At 41.3% G+C, this 16,381-nt stretch overlaps 1 protein-coding gene across 3 annotated transcripts in view; it reads right to left on the minus strand.

Moving 5' to 3' along the window:
• Positions 1-16,381, minus strand: part of LOC146812909 (uncharacterized) — a 1,154,794-nt gene that overhangs the window by 25,684 nt on the left and 1,112,729 nt on the right. Inside the window, exon 9 of one of the 3 annotated variants that reach the window (XR_014966936.1) lies at positions 1,004-1,035. The exons of the other annotated variants lie outside the window; for them this stretch is intronic. The gene's annotated coding sequence lies outside the window, so the exon portion shown is untranslated. The remainder of the gene's footprint in view (positions 1-1,003; positions 1,036-16,381) is intronic. 3 annotated transcript variants of the gene reach the window in all.

Here is a 16,381-nt window from a genome sequence, read left to right on the forward strand (position 1 = left end):
ATATGTATGTACTTTTAACTGCAATTTTCTCAGGAACTAATGAACAGATTGACTCCAGATATGCAAAAGGCACATTCCTGACCTGAGGACTACCTCTTTGCCAAATTTAAAGTAATTCTGTTCAGCCGTTTGGGCTGTACCTTGGACTAAAGGTCCCTATGGAAAATTGCATGGGAAGCACGTGTTTTGGGACCCCCCTTTTTTCTCAGCCCCCGCTTGACGAATCCCCCCGAGACTTTCAGGGTAGGAGCGGAGCGGAGCGCCCCACCTATTTTGAAAATTTTGCGAGGATTCATCAATCGGCGCCAAAGTTATTCCAAATAGAATGTTGCGGATTTCCTATGGAAACACGGTCCTAACTATAACTATCTACTGGCGACCGCCAGTAGATAATATATATATATATATATATATATATATATATATATATCCAACACAATCGCATTTTTATCATTCCGAAAAAAACGATGCCACAGCCACTTATTCCTTTTCACAGCGTGTTTATTTTATCCTATTCAGCCAGTCACTCGACGCGTTTCGGAGTACAACTCCTTTGTCACGAGTAAGAGTGCATTGCAAATAATCGTGTTTATACAAAACTTAATGTGCCACACCCACTTAAGAGTAGACAGTGAAAACAGACATAACGGCATATTTCAGGGCAAGGAGCTAAAGGAAAACAGACTTTTCAATCATATCAAATGCATTTCATTTCGACATTAATCGGTATTTGTTTACCTACATTAATTTATGGTAACCAAAGCACAATAATTGTAATATATGAACAACTGTTCATTAATCAATCTTTTGTACAAACTTTATTGTTCCATGAAAATTGGAACAAAAAACAATTAAAGCCCAAGTAGGCATTTAAGACTTTAAGACTTGGCCCATTCGTCATTCGTTCTACATCATAAATTTAACTTAATCCAACCCAAGTGGGTAATCTTGATTTCATTCAAAAAGAAAATTTAATAGTCAAAAAACTTCAAATCAGTCTTACACTCAACTCTCCTCCAGTACCCTGCCGTGTGTCTGTCAAATCAAAACAAAAATAAACAGTGGTGAAACATAGATTTAAAATTTGTGAAAAAATTCACAAGCACTAAACATCATTTAAAAAGCAAACAGGCTGGACAAGCTTGCTAACGAATTGATTTGATTTGATTTATCAATTTATAGAGCGCGCGAATGCCCGAAGGCGTCTTGGCGCTAAGATATACCCTTGTCTCTTGAAGATGTTGTTAGAGCTATGCGGAGAACAGCCAGGTTTTAACTTCTTTTCTAAAAGATTTCAAAGATGGACTGATTTTTATGGCAAGAGGCAGCTGATTCCAGGTTCTTGCTGTATGTACAAGGAAGCTTCTTCCGCCCCAATTGGCTCTCCTGATTCTCGGAATCCCAATAAGTCTCTTTTGGCCGGATCTGAGAAGTCTATTTGGCTCATAAAGTTTTAGATGTGACTTCAGGAATTGTGATCCAGTTCCGTTAATAGCCTTATATGCCAGGCACAGTGATTTAAATTGTACCCTTTTTGCAATAGGTAGCCAGTGCAGAGTTTTTAGTTTGTGGCTAATTGGCTCAAACTTAGGTATGTCTAATACAAGCTTGGCTGCTGCATTCTGCAGACGTTGAAGTTTGGCTAGGATTTTCATCCTGGCTCCAGCATAAAGGCCGTTCCAGTAGTCCAGTCTTGACAAAGCTAAAGCTGTCACCACTGTTTTACGCGAATCTTGTGGTAGATAAGGTAATATTTATTTTATCATTTTTAGGATATACCAGAGTGTTGATGCCAGTTTTCTGGCTTGGGCGTCAAATGAGAGATTGGTGTCTAGAATGATTCCCAGGTTCCTCACTTTTTCAGATGGATCTGGGCATCTTCCCATGTTTTTAGGCCACCAGGAGGGGGACCATATATTTGTGTTGCCTCCTAATATCATGACCTCACTCTTGTCCCCGTTAAGTTTTAGGCAGTTTCTTTTCATCCATTGGCTGACTTTAACCATGCAATGTTGAAATTTTTCTGCTGTGTCCTCCACATCCTTACTGATTGACACCACGATTTGAGTATCGTCAGCATAGGATATTGGAATGAATCCACAGTTCCTTATAATTTCAGCAAGAGGTGCCACATATAGATTAAAAAGAGTGAGGCTCATTGAGGAGCCCTGTGGGACCCTGCATGGTAGGTTGAATGCATTGAATTTAGCTCCTCCTGATTCTACTGAGAAAGTTCTATTCTCTAGGTAGAAAGCAATGAGGGTACATGCTGAGTCATGTATTTCTGCTGTTTTTAGTCGGGTTAGGAGGATCTCGTGGCTGACCGTATCGAAGGCCGCCGATAGGTCGAGTAGTACCAAGGCGGCCTTTGCTCCATTGTCCAACACTTGTCTGATTTCCTCCACTGCTGTGAGTAGCGCAGTCTCTCTTCCGTGTCCCTCGCGAAAACCGAACTGAGAATGGTCCAGCCAGTCACCATCCATCAGATATTGGGATAGCTGTTTGTTTAACAGTTTCTCGATGATTTTTGCGGCAAAAGGGATCCTGGCTATTGGTCTATAATTGTTTGGGATTTCACCGTCTAGGTTTGGTTTTTTCAGTAGCGGCTTGATCGATATCATTTTCCAATCATCTGGAAAGATGTTGGTTTCGATAATTTGGGAGAATAGTTTTTCTAACACCAGGCTCAGCTGTTCTGAGCAGGTTTGCATTATTTTATGTGGACAAGGGTCCATTGGGCTACCTGAGTTAGTGGTGAGCACCTCTTACTGGATCTGATCTGCAGTGGGAGGGGTGAAATGGAACAATATAGGTTGAACTGATTGTTCCGCCAGATTTATTGGGTGTAGGGTATCCTGGTCTGCCATCTCTGTGTTGTGATTTTTAAAGGAGTCATAGACTGAAGATACTTTACTAACGAAGAATTCACCTTGTGTGTTACAGAAGTCTGATGACATTTCTTCAGAGTTTTTATTTTCAAATTTTGATAGTTTTTTAACAGTATCAAAGAGAACTTTACTAGAGTTTTTTGACTCATTAATTTTCTGAATGAAATATATACATTTTTCTGTTATTATTAGTTTTTTATAACTGGCTAGAGCAGCTTTATATTCTTGTCTGAGCTGGGTGTCATAATTGGCTCTCCATTTTTTCTCAGCTCTTCTGCACTTCTGTTTTTGTGCCTTCAGTGCTGTATTTAGACACTTATTTACCCATGTCTTCTTCCATTAATCTTTAGCTATACATATATTACAAATATTTATTTTTCATAAAGACACATATGTCATCAGTGATGTAATATCTGACGTCATAAGCAGAGGATTGCGGTCGCGTGAGTTATAGTTGCCTGCAGTAACTATAACGGGGGAATTTCATTGGTTTTTTACGAGTGAAATGTCCAGCTAACTATAACATGTGTGAAACCTATGGTTTTTTAAGTGAATTTGCAAGGTTTTTTAAATGCTAATTCGTAACTATAACGTGTGTGAAACCTATGGTTTTTTCAGTGAATTAGTATGGTTTTTTAAATGCTAAGTTATGTATTTATTAATATTTTATTTTTTCAGGTTTTTCACCGTGCGCACACCGTGAAATGATTTTGTTTTTTAAAAATCGCGAGGTGCGCGCACCCTGCACGCACAGTGAGCTTCACGCACCGTGCACCCACGGTTCGCAGTGCGTGCCGTGCGCGCAGGGTGCGCGCACCTCGCAATTTATTTAAATGGCTCCCTGAAGGCAATTAAAGGTATTTGTAAGACTCAGCAGCAGTCTTTGCCTTTCATTTGATGTCGCTCTGCCTGTGACAAAGGACAGCTTATGTTTGAAACGCGTAAGGCAATGTTATGAACCAGGGAGTTGCAGACTACGTTGTTGGCTGATTTTTCCTATGGAGAGTGCGTCCTGAAGCTTTGGCATGGTGAAACTGTATAATATACACGGCAGCCATGCCGTGAGGACTGCACCACCGCAGAGAGTAATTGCGGGCCGGAGGCTCTGGATGTCAAGAGCTGTTCTCGGTCCATGAGGATGGCTTATTATTTTAACAACGTTTTTCTGCTTCTACTGGTAAGCCCACTAATGGCGAAATTATAAATATATTGAGAGTGGACATTGGCTGTTTATTACGAACTACGAGGCTGATGTAAGAACTGCTGTTCCCAGAATGCAATTTTTTGAAACTACAAGGCCTCACCTGAAGGCAATTAAAGGTATTTGTAATACTCAGCAGCAGTCTTTGCCTTTCATTTGATGTCGCTCTGCCTGTGACAAAGGACAGCTTATGTTTGAAACGCGTAAGGCAATGTTATGAACCAGGGAGTTGCAGACTACGTTGTTGCCTGATTTTTCCTATGGAGAGTGCGTCCTGAAGCTTTGGCATTGTGAAACTGTATAATATATACGGCAGCCATGCCGTGAGGACTGCACCACCGCAGAGAGTAATTGCGGGCCGGAGGCTCTGGATGTCAAGAGCTGTTCTCGGTCCATGAGGATGGCTTATTATTTTAACAACGTTTTTCTGCTTCTACTGGTAAGCCCACTAATGGCGAAATTATAAATATAATGAGAGTGGACATTGGCTGTTTATTACGAACTACGAGGCTGATGTAAGAACTGCTGTTCCCAGAATGCAATTTTTTGAAACTACAAGGCCTCACCTGAAGGCAATTAAAGGTATTTGTAATACTCAGCAGCAGTCTTTGCCTTTCATTTGATGTCGCTCTGCCTGTGACAAAGGACAGCTTATGTTTGAAACGCGTAAGGCAATGTTATGAACCAGGGAGTTGCAGACTACGTTGTTGCCTGATTTTTCCTATGGAGAGTGCGTCCTGAAGCTTTGGCATTGTGAAACTGTATAATATACACGGCAGCCATGCCGTGAGGACTGCACCACTGCAGAGAGTAATTGCGGGCCGGAGGCTCTGGATGTCAAGAGCTGTTCTTGGTCCATGAGGATGGCTTATTATTTTAACAACGTTTTTCTGCTTCTACTGGTAAGCCCACTAATGGCGAAATTATAAATATATTGAGAGTGGACATTGGCTGTTTATTACGAACTACGAGGCTGATGTAAGAACTGCTGTTCCCAGAATGCAATTTTTTGAAACTACAAGGCCTCACCTGAAGGCAATTAAAGGTATTTGTAGTACTCAGCAGCAGTCTTTGCCTTTCATTTGATGTTGCTCTGCCTGTGACAAAGGACAGCTTATGTTTGAAACGCGTAAGGCAATGTTATTAACCAGGGAGTTGCAGACTACGTTGTTGCCTGATTTTTCCTATGGAGAGTGCGTCCTGAAGCTTTGGCATTGTGAAACTGTATAATATACACGGCAGCCATGCCGTGAGGACTGCACCACCGCAGAGAGTAATTGCGGGCTGGAGGCTCTGGATGTCAAGAGCTGTTCTCGGTCCATGAGGATGGCTTATTATTTTAATAACGTTTTTCTGCTTCTACTGGTAAGCCCACTAATGGCGAAATTATAAATATAATGAGAGTGGACATTGGGTGTTTATTACGAACTACGAGGCTGATGTAAGAACTGCTGTTCCCAGAATGCAATTTTTTGAAACTACAAGGCCTCACCTGAAGGCAATTAAAGGTATTTGTAATACTCAGCAGCAGTCTTTGCCTTTCATTTAATGTCGCTCTGCCTGTGACAAAGGACAGCTTATGTTTGAAACGCGTAAGGCAATGTTATTAACCAGGGAGTTGCAGACTACGTTGTTGCCTGATTTTTCCTATGGAGAGTGCGTCCTGAAGCTTTGGAATTGTGAAACTGTATATATATATATATATATATATATATATATATATATATATACATATATATATTTTTTTCAGGACTTCGCCACACATCATTCATTCCTTGGATACAGATGAAAACTGACCCAATGTTCAGTTTGTACATTTTCCATTTCATCCCACGCACCTCTGGCATGACGCGTTTCGACCTTCAAGAGGTCTTGTTCACATGAACAACATATATATATATATATATATATATAGAGTATGATAGAAACATATACACATACCCAAAACACATACAAAGTCAGATTTAAATATTTTAAACAAGCAACACTGCTTTACAGTGAAAAGTGATAGGGCAAATTAATGTGTGTGACAAAGTGCAGTGCATTGCTTGTGTCATCTCTTGGTATCATTAGCAGATGTGATGGTGGGGCACAAGGGGGGCAAGGACAAATATGACTAGGGCTCGGGTCCCACATGCCACCTCTAGTACTGCCATTGCACCCAAGGTCTTTATTAGAACTATATGATCTTCACAGGCAGGCATTATTGAAACAAGACTTATTGATCTGTGGCTTTCAACTGTAATAAAAGCTTAGAAGTACACAAATGCAAGACGATATCTTGATTTCACCTTTACTTGTTGGATTGCAGCAACCACACTATCCTTAGTGACAACCAGACGAAAATGGACATAAAGGACAGTGTTTACAGAAAATATTAAAACTGAGGTTAGCTTCAGAATGCATGCTGTATTGCTTTCTTATGTACAGCAAATGTATAAGCCTGCATATTTCATAAATGTTACACCTTGCATCCTTGGAACTTTTCCCCCTTTTTTACCTACAACCCTCCTGTTTGCTGACTTTGTTTTTGCTGGCTTTAGGACTCTGCCCAGTTTACCAATGCTAACCAGCACCAAAGCGCTTGTTCTCTCTCTTTAAAACATGGTAGGATTACCTTATAATCAACTGGCATGTTTAATTTAATTAAACGTCCCAAGTGAAGTGGTACTACTAATAGGCTTGCAGCATTCATTGTGCACTAACGTAAGTAGTGCTTTAAACATGTGTCAGGCCTACCATTTCCCCCACACCACACTTGATATTATAACGGTATGAGCTTTGAGTGCACAGAATTACTGTGCCAGAAGAGAGAGGTGAACCAGCCTACATCAACCATTAGAATGGCTCCTGCAAAGCCCCCTTTAAACCTACTTTAAAAACACAAAGGTTATGATTACAATGGGCTTTGTTTCCTTGTTTTGGGTTCAAACTTCCATTTGCATATACATTATGATTACAATATGGCTACACTTTACCCCACCATGGAAGACAAGGAAAGGTTTAAGCAAATTTGCAAAAACAAATTGCACCACATGGCATTTTGTTACGTCAATATTAAACAGAATCATATGTAAATAGGCAGATGTGCAATTACTGGTTATGAAAATTGTAATCAGGTGCAAGCAGCACACCTCCTAATTTTTCACACATTTCTGACTCCAATGCAAATTAGTGGGGTTAGATTTTGCTGATGATTTTTCAAGGCCCATTGTATTCACTGATTGTGGCTTGAACTTACATGATGATTTTGTAACGATGTATGTGCATGAATAGGTAGTGTATAAATCCATACAACATTCAGCAATGAAAAACAATAATTCAACATGGGATAAAGAGAAGCTATGAGATAAATGTCAGAGAGGGTGAGTCAGTGTATGATTCAATTGATGTAAAACCCACCATGGGTGATGACACCATTAGCACAGATTAGATGAGGGGTGCTGGGGCAATTGACCAATTGCATTCCTGTCAGTAGGGGAGTTAGACAGGGTTGTGTTTTCACTCCCACCCTATTCTCCCTTTATACGGATGGAGTGGCCAGCTTCCTGCAAGAAGAACAAACTGATGCACCAACTCTGAGAGGTGATAAGGTACCGACCCTTTTTTTCGCAGATGACACCCTGCTGGTGTCAAAGACCCCAGTGTGGTTGCAGCGTCTACTTAATAGGTTTCAACTCTTTTGCAATAACAGGGGATTGGTTATCAACACCTCAAAAACCACATTTATGGCCTTATATCCCCATATGTCCTACAAAGGCAGCCCCTTATTAGGTGGGACTCCCTTGCAAAGAGTTGGCCCTTTTGATTACCTTGGTGTTCGAATATCAGATAAAATGTTGTGTAAGCCCCAGCTAACAAAGATGCTGAATGGCCACAAGAGGGTAACAGGGCTATGTGGAAAGGAACATCGCTCTTCACATAGCAGACCAGTGGCCCCTGCACTCCAGGCCTACGATGCAAAGGCAGTCAGTACAGCACTGTATGGAGCAGAGCTGTGGGAATTTGATAGGGTTCACAATCTATGCAGATCTGAACATACATTTTTAAAGGATCTATTTAATTTGCCTCAATAGATTCCCCTCACCTCCCTCATGCTTGACATGGGTAGGCAATCCATTGGTGACATTGCGAGGCTTCGCCCCCTGCTCTTTTGGGCTCACATTAGGTGGATACCAGATATCCTACATTATGCAGAATCCTTATTTGAGGTCATCAGGATAGACACATAGTAACAAAGTAGGTTGGATCTCCATCGTTATGAAGATGATGTCAGCACTAGGGCTCCAAGCACATTGGGTCAAGCTGGACCCACAAAGGAAAGAAGACCTTAAACTTATTTACTGGAATTGGGTGGAACAACAAAAATTTAGCAAACCAAACCACAGAATATGATCTCCACAAACAGACCAGATACTTAGAGTTCTTTTTAGATATAATTAAGGGTCCCTCGGGACAGGATGTTATATATCCTTTTTAGCTTTGTCACATTTCCCGTTTGTGAGACAACAGCTAAATGGCACCCATGAAATCCAACACCAAGGGACTTCCCATGTTGCAAGGCACCAGTAGAAAGTGTTGCCCATGTTATGTTTGTTTGCCAGTCATACACCGAGGATGAAATGCCTAAAACCGACCTTCAGGCAATTGGGCATATGGGACCACCAGGTTGCCCTGCGCATCCTTAGAACATCTCCTAGACCACTTTTTGCCTCTAGCATGGCCAACTTTTTAAGCCATGCATGGCTCATAAGGCAGAAGGCTCTAATGGGAATGCTACAGCATTCGGCAGTATGAGGACCAAACGTAGCTGCTACAGTGCTCTGCACCTGGTAATTCATGTTTTACAGATATGCTATGCATGTGCACTTTATTGCCTCTAGTCTCCACACAATGTTGTCCCGAGGAGGGTTCAAAAATCTTAAAAGGTTTGCAAACTGGGTCAAACTGAAGAGGCCCCACACGCGGAAGCTTTGCAACACCCCTTCCTCTTCTCTTATAATGTTTTAATGTATGTTTGATTGTCTTAGATTGTAATAACTGTTTTATCGCTGACCTGCCAAATTGCACACGGTACCCTTGCTGTAGTTGCTTACCAGAATGGACTGTTTACACGTATTCATTTCACTGGCTTTATATATTAGTCCTCTCAGTAACAGTCATGCTCTGTATGAGTCGCCTCCCCATCACTCACAGGAGCAGCTATTCAAAATAGTTGCTGCTGTTCATCGGGCACTAGACACACAATCCTGCTAGTCTCGATCAGCTATAACCATGAAGTTTCAAACATCGATTGAATCATAGAAGGTCAAGGTTAGAAATCAAGGAAGCCAGTAGGATGGCATAGCAAAAATTGAAATATTACACCCAAAATGGCAGCCAAAATATGGTATTGCACTTAGATGGCACAGCTCTCTCTTTGCCTCCCTGTCACCAGCCAATAGGAGCATCTTTTGGATATTTTAAATGCATTACTCAACCATGTTTCTTTTATTTCTTTTTCAGCAATTGATAAAGGGAATGGTGCCGAATCACGTTTTGGTGAAACAAATTGAGAAACGTTGCCTGTGTATTCCTGTACAGTTTATCTACCCTAGGGAGATTTGTCTTGTGTGTGTGTAAGTGTGCGTGTATATATATATTCACTGAAAAAACCATAGGTTTCAGGGGCGTTATAGTTAGCTGGACTTTTCACTCGTACAAAACCATAGAAATTCCCCCGTTATAGTTAGTTCAGTTAACTATAACTCGCGCGCTCGCAATGCACTGTTGATGACGTCACATATTACATCACTCATGACATGGTCAGTGACATCACTGATGACATCACTGATGACATCACTGATGACATCTCAAATGACATCACAGATGACATCACTGATGGCATCATCCAGTGAATGTGTGTTTTTCTGAAAATTACATGTTTTATATATGTATATCTCAAGGTCGAGGGAAGAATAAATGGGTATATAAGTGTCTAAATGGATGATTTGTTTTTTAAAAATTGATTGTATAACTGACTGATTAAGTGTATCTTAGTGAATACATGGCTTAGTGAGTATTGTTTAAATATGTAAATATCTGTATCAGTCTCTCACTTTCTGTGTAAGTGGCTGCATGGGTTGGTGAGTAGCTACATGAGTGTCTATATAGGTTATTAGGTGTTTTTTGAGTATCAGTATGAGTGTCCGATGTCTGTATGGTTCGGTGGGGGGTATTACGTAGTGTATAGGTGCATGAATGAGTGACTCACTATTTGTATGTGTTGAAGACAGCATGTGTGCAGGACTGTATGGGTGGATGAGTGTGTGCATGGGTGTGTTAGTGAGTGAATGACTGTCTCAATAGTGTCTCTATGAGTAACTACATATGTTTTAAACTAGTACATGTGACTATTGGTGTATATAAGTGAGTATATGTGAGAGTGCGCGATTGAAAGAGTTCCTGTATGAATAAGTATGTGTTTCTATAAGTGATTGTTTAAAAGACTAAGTATGTGTAAGTTTCTGTAGAAGTAAGTGTGGTGGTGTGTGTATAACTGTATATGCAGGTAAACAGATGTTTGATTCTTTATTAGCATGAGTGACTATGTGTGTGAGTAACTTTATGGATGAGTGGCGTTGTGTAACAGGATGTATAGGTGTATGAGTACATATGATGAGTGAGTACATGTATGAGTGACTGTATAGGACTGTTGGTGAATGAGTGGATGTGTATGTGGATCTTACAATTACTGAATAGGTTGTTGTAACTGGTATTGGTATGTCCATTGTTTTGAACATTTTAGTTTCTATTTTTGAATGTGTGTATCAAAGGTTATATTAGGGGGAGAGGAGGTCATCAGTGATGTCATCAGTGATGTCATGAGTGATGTCACTGACCATGTCATGAGAATATGTGACGTCATTAGCAGTGCATTGCGGGCGCGCGAGTTATAGTTAGCTGAACTAACTATAACGGGGGAATTTCTATGGTTTTGTACGAGTGAAAAGTCCAGCTAACTATAACGCCCCTGAAACCTATGGTTTTTTCAGTGAATTTCTAAGGTTTTTTAAATGCTAATTCCTAGCTATAACGTGCCTGAAACCTATGGTTTTTTCAGTGAATTTCAAAGGTTTTTTAAATGCTAATTTCTAACTATGCCTACAGAGATAGGACATGTGAAGAAAGAAGGAAAACGCACAGAAACAAAAAAAAGAAATGCAGAAAGAAGCAACAGAAGTCCTCAAAGACGAAGAAAAGTGCAAGAAGAAGGATAACATGCAGAAAGAACAAACAGAAGAGCAGAAATCTTGTGGCATATCGCTACTACCTGCATCCCAGCACATACCTGGTCCCGGCGCACCTCCTGGCTTCCCACAGAGCCCTCCTGCCGCCGCCGCAGCAACACCCCCACCGCGGCCGCAGAGTGCAGGACCACAGCCCCCAGGAGACTCAGCTTCGGAAGTCCGCCTACGTAACAAGCGCGCACGGAGGCGCATAAATTTGAACTTAGCCCCCGCGACGCGGGACGCGCGCGGGCGGGCGCCTGGCTAAGCCCGGGCAAAGGGCGGGCCGTCTGTGGCCATCAGGGGCAGAAGGAGGCTGGGCTGGGCCACGGACTTTGGCTCGTATCATTCGGACCTGGGCTTGCTAGTAAGACACTTCTTTGAATATTGGTGTACGTTTGTATTCTGCTTGCAGGGCCTATTGCCTTCATTACTGTGTATACTATCAAGACAAGTTATTGTTGTCCACTTCACTTTGTAGTTAGTACCAGCTGGCCATATCATGTCTAAGCTTAGGACTTCAAAATCAGCAGCTATTAATGACACAAGGACAATGGATAACTATCTTGTTAAAATAGTTAATAAGATCAATAAAGATAGGAGACTATCATTTAGCAGGTTGAGTCCAGAAACCTCACCCACAAGGTTGATTACGCCCACCACTCCGACGCTCCTCCCGGATAGTGGCTGTGCTAACTCTAACAATGTAGATTCAAATAATGATGTGTCCACTATAGTGAGCATAGAAGAGCGGGAATCTTTAAATGACTTTATTCCCAGCCAGAGTCCGTCATCTTTTTTAAGGGTCACACCAACTCAATCTCCTGTTCGGAGAACGGTGCGTGCATGCAGGAAGGCTCCGGTCAAGAGGGCGGTGGGCCGAAAGTCCAAAAAGCAAGGTCTAACCCCACTTAGCAGGGGGGACATTTTAGAGCCTATAAATAATGCTGAGGGAAATACCCTTCATCCAGCCCACATTAAACTCCTGGCAACCATCCTTCAGTCTAAACTAGAGGCTCTGATTAGCCCATTGGTGGCAAAGTTAGATTTAGTTGCCCAAGAGGTTACTAGATTGAAAGGTATTCTTGATTCTCATTTGACCCGGACTTCTTCCCTGATGAGCCCTCAACCCGGTCCATCGGGTCCCATGGGCCATAGCTTATCGGAACCCATAGTATACGCGTCTGCTAATACCAGGGTTGGCGGCTCAGGGGTTATTATTCAGGCCTCTCCAGCTGTAAATGCACTGATTACCCCACCAGCTAACCAATCATCAATGGGTACTGTACTTGCACCAGCACCAATTTCATGACAACCACAAATAGAACAAAAAAGTAATCAGAATAATTTAGTAGAGGGAGACACTGCAGGGAGTAGTAAATCCAGGAGGAACAATGTTGTCAACCTCCCACCGCAGTGTGTTCCATACATTGTGGTTTTAACAAACGTCCCCGAGGTTGACTCTTGCATGTCTGACTCCAGGCTAGAAACCCATGATGCCCTAAAAAATAAAACACTTGCTTGGCTGAATATGAATTGTGGTTTTCCATTGGCCTTCTCAAATGATATAATATCCACCCGTAGAGTTAGTTGGATTGGTTATGGAAGGAAAAATATAAGAGGGGATTGCATCATTGTAAACTTTAAACATCCACAACATGTTGCTACTGTCCTCCTCAGAGCTGCCTCTTTACCTACCCAGGATAACTCTGTACGTGCTAGACCTCTTGGATATTTTTATAGCCATTTGGCCAGCACCCAACAACGATTACCTCAGCAGCAAGAGCATCTTGGAAATGGACTAGTAAGGGGAATGGCTGGTTGCTTTTCCAACACACCTTTGAACGCACCTGTGCACCACAATGGCAGGGATCTTTATGGTTATCAGCCAGCGAATAGGCAGTTGGACAATTTTCTTCCCCTTTATAATCGTTACACTGCTTTATCCTCATTGGAGGAAAATGATTGACTTCCCGACGCCATGAGGAATCCTACTCAGTTACCAGCATCGTTCCTTAAAATTGCCACCTGGAACATTGCTGGCATAAAGAATAAAATTGGGAATCCAGAATGGCTATTGACACTAAAAGCTTTTGATATCATTGCCCTACAAGAGACCTGGGACCAGACGAATAGCTTTTCCTTGGATGGATATAGCCACTTTTGCATCCCAGCTATTAGCAGTGTGGCAGGTCGACCTAAGGGGGGCTTGCTAAGTTTATTTAAACTGGATATAAAAGGCATATTAACTCAGTGTTCATCTGGCTCTGATAATTGTTTGATTGTTGAACTTTTTTCTCAAGATAAGGCTAAGGTCCTTTTTGTTAATTTTTATAATTCATACGCAAATGATTGTACCAGTCAAAATTTGGAAGTACTGGACAAATTTCTGTCAGTCTACAGCACCAACGTAAATACTTTTGAATTAATATTATTAGGGGATTTTAATATACACCCATGTACCCTACCATGCATTAGCCAGGATGATGAAGGTCCCCCCCTCTCCTCTTTAGTTCATTTGGAACACACTAGGCATGGTGAGCATCTTTAAATTTTCCTTGCAAGATGGAATCTATATGAATCAGGCTGCGGGGATGGAAAAAATAGATCCCCTACGTTTAAAGGAAAAGACATGGGTACTATTATAGATTATATTTGTATGACTTCTTTTCTGTTAAGTAATGAGATTAATTATTATACAGAGGTATCAGTTTTTAGTGATCATAATCCTGTTTAATTAGAATTGAAGCTTGCAGATGTAATTTCTCTAAAATCAGTAAAAGTTAGAGGGGGAATAAATCTTACGGTAAAAGATCAGAACCGTAGGTTGAAATGGACAAAAATAGTCCCTGAAACCTTACTCCAAGAGGTCTTGTCCAAAGTCGAGGATGAAGTTGCAATATGTTTATCAAATAGAACACAGAGTAATGAGGTCATAGCGGCTTTTGATTATATCTGTATAGAAATAGATCGTAGCCTTCAGAATAAATCCCGCCCGAAGCTGTTAGTGGGCAAAAGATGGTTCGACAAGAAATGTTCAAAGGCTCACGGTGTCCTACTAAAAGCCCTGAAAGCCACTCCCAAAATCCGTGCGGATATAGTGAGTGCAAGGACTGTGTACAAAAAAACTATTTTAGAAAGAAAGAGGGACCTGAAAGATAATGCTGTAGCCCAACTTCTTGAACCAGAAACACTAAAAAATAGTGGTCTATTCTGGAAAATAATAAATCAGCCACTTTTCTCTGATGACCAAAACAGCCCTCTAGAGGCAAATATTTCTGATGAGGGCTGGATTAAACATTTTAGTCAGATATATACTGAATCCAGCAGTGCTGTTATTACCGCTGCCCTCACAGAAGCGGAGGCAGTGGAATTCAGTACTGCTAAGGCCAATGTCACCTTTGTTGCAGCTGACATGGAACGGGCAATAGATCTGACCCTGAAAAATAAAGCGCCGGGCCCTGATGGGGTACCAGGGGACGTTTTTAAATGCGCACCTAAGTTTTGGTCTAAAGTTCTTTGTAATATTTTTAACGTTCTCACAACTGACAAAATCCCGGATTCATGGAAAAAATCTATCATTATACCGGTCTTTAAAAAGGGTAACAGGCAAGACCCATCCTGTTACAGACCGATTTCTTTGATTGATTCATCGGTGAAAATACTGGGCAGGGTCATTTTAACAAAACTGAATGATTGGTTAATTGAGAAAGGGGTACTATCAAACGTTCAGTACGGTTTTAGACCTAAAAGGAGTACAATTGATCAAGGCCTTAACTTGCATTTACTGGTTGAAAAATATACGAGGGCCAAGGAGGGGTCCATGTACCTGGGGTTCATGGACCTCTCGTCAGCCTTTGACCTCGTAAATCGTTCCAAGCTTTGGAAAATCCTGCTTGACATAGGATTGGACAGGGCACTTGTTAGTCTTTTAGCAGACCTCCATTCCGATCTAATAGCTGCAGTTAGAGTTACCTCGGATGGGCGTTGTACAAGTCACTTTAAGTCAGAAAGGGGTGTTAGGCAGGGGTGCATTTTGGCACCCCTTCTTTTTACTGTTTACATAAATGCACTGGAGCCTTCCCTAAAAGTAGCAACCCTTGACGTTCCACGTATAGGAGAACTTGGAATCCCAGTTCTCCTATACGCCGACGACGCTGTTTTGCTTTCACGTACTGGTGTCGGTCTTCAACGTCGATTGGATGCTTTTGAGGACTTTATGGGTTCTTTGGACCTAAAGATTAATGTTAAAAAGTCTCAAATCATGATAATGGGCAAGGGCAAAAAAAACAAGTCCCCAAAAACATTCACTTGTGGGAAACAAGAGCTTTGCAGAGTAGCCACCTTTCCTTATCTAGGGATGACTTTTGATGAGAGAGGATCTTGGGGTCCCCAGATAAAAAATAGAAATATTGCTCTCGCTAGATCCTCTTCTGCTCTCCAGAGTTTTATAAAAAAACTGGGAGCTAGGCCAATAGTTACTCTGCTTAAAATTTATAAAGCTAAATGTTTGGCCGTTGCTACATATGGAAGTGCTATTTGGGGTAATTGTTCTACGGAAAGTATACAGATTACTGAGAATACATTTTTAAGATCTGTTCTTTCTGTACCCCATTCGACTTCAACATATATTGTTCATTCTGAACTTGGCATAGGATATATCTCAGACTTGATTAAAATGGCCCCTGTTCTGGCCTGGCTCAGGATCTGGCTGAATCAAGAAATTCCCCTTAACCACATTATTTTAAAAGACTGTTTGCAGCTAGACAGGGTAAGCAAAATACCGTGGCTAGCTTATATTAAAAACTGTCTTTTTAAGTTAGGGAGACCAGATCTTTTTCTATCCCCGGCCTCAATAACTGTGAAAGACATTGCTCTGATTAAAGGCATGATGGGAGAATTGCTAAGTCTAGACAGGGAACAAGTAGAACTTGAGAAACCAACGGTGAGGACTAGCATTATTTTGAGCACTCGTGTTGGCCCTGAACCATACTTAACCATTGTAAACCTGCCTTATCATCGTT

This window comes from Triturus cristatus, chromosome 7, assembly GCF_964204655.1.
Source record: "Triturus cristatus chromosome 7, aTriCri1.1, whole genome shotgun sequence".
Classification (NCBI taxonomy): Eukaryota; Metazoa; Chordata; class Amphibia; order Caudata; family Salamandridae; genus Triturus; species Triturus cristatus.